This window comes from Mastomys coucha, unplaced genomic scaffold, assembly GCF_008632895.1.
Source record: "Mastomys coucha isolate ucsf_1 unplaced genomic scaffold, UCSF_Mcou_1 pScaffold3, whole genome shotgun sequence".
Lineage (NCBI taxonomy): Eukaryota > Metazoa > Chordata > Mammalia > Rodentia > Muridae > Mastomys > Mastomys coucha.
In genome coordinates, this window is record NW_022196909.1 from 68,827,068 (window position 1) to 68,831,435 (window position 4,368).

Sequence of the window (4,368 nt, forward strand, 5' to 3'; positions counted from 1 at the left end):
CTTGTCTGAGTGGAAATGGGGCCAGGTGGGGAACTAAAGTTCACGATCAGGGGTCTTGGGCAGACCAGCTGATATAAGGCGCAAGATGGCAGCTACATGCCCTCTTAGCCTCTTATTCTTAGTACCTTTACTTTCTCTTCCTCCCTTCGCCCTCTCTCCATGTGGCCACGGCCAGCCTCTACTTTCCTATCCCTTCTCTGTCCTTTCTATAATAAAACATCTTATGACCATGCATTGCATTGCCTCCTTTAGCTGTGTTGGCCCAGTGCTTGCAGCCGTGAGACCAGACTGAGAACTCCCGCTTTTGTCTACTCAAGCCCTCTCACACTCGAACCACCGGGCGGGTGGCCGCTTCTGCACCCCCCCCTGCCCTCTCTCTCCCTTCAGCCCCAGAGCAGACTGAGCTGTGCTGGGGCCCCCAATTTGTTTTCAGCTCCTCCATGGTGTCCAGTGTCACCTGCGATTCCCAGGGGCTAGAACCTGCATCCCTGGCCTCCGTGAGGCCCAGAGACCACCCCGCCTCCAAGGGCTGGGATCTAGCCGCCCATCTGGTGAGCAGAGCATCACTGCCTAGAGTACCTTTGGGAGGACACTGTTCATTCTCTCCAATCCCTTTCCCTGAGGAGTGGTGGCTGAAGTAGTCCGACTGGGAATGGCACTTCTTCTAGAGAGATGACATCTTTTGACATGGAATATGCGAACTGGGGCAAAAATAAACCAGATGGAGGAGCAGATTGCCTAAAGTTAGGAGATTGGATATTGAGCAACATACTCTAATTTTGTTTGATTTTAAGACTGAGCAGCAGTTTCTAAATTGCACTCTGGAAATCTCTATAGAAACTGAGACCCTATCAAGGATTCTACAAGGTCATGTCCATTTCCTTAGTATGAGATAATGTTAGTTTCTCAGAGTCATTCTTTTAGGAGTTCGGGGTGGGTTCTAACATCCCTTATCACATCATGCTGCCAGTATTTTGATGCCAAATGGCATATAGTAAGCCTTATTCTGGAGTTTTACAATTTCCCAGTTTTAATTTCTAATATAAAAAACCACCAAAAGCTATAACCCACATAAGAAGATCTGTTTACGTCTCTGAGCCTCTAATATCTGAAAGTATGACAATCACTGGTGTTTAACATATGCAGTAGAGATATGTTACTATGTATCAATCTATCCACAAGCTAAGTTATGTATTATTATCTGATACTTCAAAGGGTTGGAGCAGGAGAATGGCATATGTCGTGCTTCTCTTTAAGAATAATTTGGATTAGAGAACCTTTTCCGTTTCATGAGGTCCTATTTATCAATTCTTAATCTTAGAACCTAAGCCATTGGGGTTCTGTTTAGGAAATTTCCCCTGACCCAATGAGTTCAAGGTTCTTTCCTACTTTCTCTTCTATGAGATTCAATGTATCTGGTTTTATGTTGAGGCCCTTGATCCATTTGGACTTGAGCTTTGTGCAAGGTGACAAATATGGATCTATTTTCATTTTTTTTACATACAGACTGCCAATTAGACCAGCACCGTTTATTGAAAATACCTTCTTTTTCCCATTATATATTTTTGGCTTCTTTAACAAAGATGAAGTGTCCATAAGTGCGTGGGTTTATTTATGGGTTTTCAATTCTATTCCATTGATCAACCCGTCTATCTCTGTATCAATACCATGCAGTTTTTATCACAATTCCTCTAATACAGCTTGAAGTTGGGAATGGTGATTCCCTCAGAAGTTCTTTTATTGTTAAGAATTGTTTTCTCTATCCTGAATTTTTCATTTTTCCATATGAAATTGGGCATTGCTCTTTCCATGTCTGGAAGAATTGTGTTGGAATTTTGATAGGGATCACATTGAATCTGTAGATTGCTTTTGTTAGGGTGACCATTTTTAATCCTACCAATCCATGAGCATGGGAGATCTCTCCATCTTCTGAGGTCTTCTTTGATTTCTTTCTTGAGAGCCTTGAATTTCTTGTCATACAGCTTGTTCACTTGTTTTGTTAGAGTTACCCCAAGATATTTTATATTATTTGTGACTATTGTGAAGGGTGTTGTTTCTCTATTTCTTTCTCAGCCTATTTGTCATTTGTAAAAAGAAAGCTATTGATTTGTTTGAGTTAATTTTATATCCAACCTCTTCACTAAAGTTGTAGTTCTCTGGTAGAATTTTTGACCTGGATGGGAGAGGATAGGAGGAGGGGAAAAGGGGAACAGATCAGGTATGGAGTGTGGAGAGACAGGAGAGAAACTTTGAGGGCTGGGAGAATGAATGGAAATATGCAACCTAGGGTGGGAGGGGGTAAGAGGTGAGTGGTGAGGGAACCCTCTAGAATGTACCAGAGACCTGGGAGGTGAGAGACTCTCAGAACTCAACGGGAGGGACATTAGATGAAATGCCCCACTGTGGGGAGAGGGAACTTGTAGAGTCCACCTCCAGTAGAAAGACAGGGCATCAAGTGGAGGGATGGGGTTGCCACTCCACAGTCAAAACTGACCCCAAATTGTTCCTGTCTAAAAGAACTGCTGGGACAAATATAGAGAAGATACTAATGGAAAGGAGGCCCAGTGACTGGCCCAACTTGGGATCTATTTCCAGGGGAGGCTCCAAGGCCTGACACTATTACTATGCTATGGTGCACTTACAGACAGGAGCCTAGCATGGCTGTCCTCTAAGAGGCCCAACAAGCAGCTGACTGAGACAGGTACAGATACTTATACCCAACTATTGGGTTGAAGTCTGGAACTCATGTGGTTGAATTAAGGAAAGGCTGGAAGAAGCTGAGAAGGAGAGTGATCCCATAGGAAGCCAACCTGGACTCCTGAGATCTCTCAGACACTGAGCCAGCAATCAGGAAGCATACATGAGCTGGTCTGAGGCCTAGAACACATATACAGCAGAAGACTGCCTGGTTTGACCTCAATAGGAGAAGATATGCCTAACACTGGAGAGACTTGAGGCCCTAGGGAGTGGGGAAGTCTGGCAGGGGGGCATCCTTTTAGAGACGGGGGAGGAGGAATGAGATGAGGAACTGTGGGAGGGCAGACCAAGAGGACAGCAAAGACTGGACTGTAAAAATTGTAAAGTTAAAAAAAAGAAAAGAATAATTTGAAACTAAGGGTTGAAGAAACAGGATTAGACAACAAGAAAATAATTACAGAGATGGTATAAGATCCTACATGAAAGATACTATCCTATGACACTACTCAGGAGGAGTACTGAATAAATGGCTATTTACCATGGACCAGGAACCAGTAGATGAAATAACAATACAACCAATGTCCAACTTGGTGAAACAGTAAGCTTATTTGTTTTACTTTCAAAAACATGGACAACCCCCAAAAAGCTACATCACTCAAAGCCTATACCTGCATGCATGGCAATGCATGAAAACTGCAACCCAAAGGGCTCTGGGTAAGTTGCACGCATTTTGATAGGTTCAGAGAGTGTCTTCAGCCACTCTTACTGCTCATATAACCCTGAAGAAAGAGGAGTTTTGTACATTTGGTATATATTTCAGGAAGTTCCTGAGTCTTTTGAGTTGTTGCATCTTATGTCTCAATGAGTTTCCCATCACAATGAAATGTAGCAACATCGAGCAACTAGCTACAAAACACATATATACCAGTGAAGAAAGAAAGGCCAGAGAGGTAACCAAACTCTTCCGAAGATGATTATTACTAAACTTACCACAGGAACATGGGTGTTTCTGCAATGTAAATGTTTTTGACATATCAGCCTTGCTGCTTATGATAGGTAAATTTTTATGGATAGCTGACCATGAAGAACCTAAATATTTAGTCAATCATTACTTTAGCTACTTTTGTGAGGGTAGACTCTGGATGTGATTAATATTTAAACTGGTAGGTTGAGTAAAGAGTTTAGCTTCTTTCATATGTATGGGCCTTATCCAGTCAGCCGAACCCCTGAAATAACTAGCTATTCTGAAAAGCTAAGACTCTCCTGCTTAACCCTTACCTGATTTTTCAGTAATCATGATCAAACACAGGACACTGTACCTGCTGGGCAAGTGCTATTCTGATAAGACACATCCTAGCACTCAGATGCACATATGAAGTCTGTTTGCCTAAAACTGGAATATAAACTATAATTTTTGGATTTTCTGTTTTCTCTGTCTACCTTGGGTTTTCTGTTTCTCTGTCTACCTTGGGTTTTGTTTCTCTGTCTACATTGGGTTTTCTGTTTCTCTGTCTGCCATGCACACTTGCGTGATGGCGGTATTTGAGGCGAAAACTTCAAGGAAAGTCAGTCTCCTGCCTCCGCATTGATGCCTGGCACCCTGAACTCAGAGATGGCTCAGATATGTCTTCGTACTTGTGTGCTAGGAACTCACCAAGATATCATTTCTTC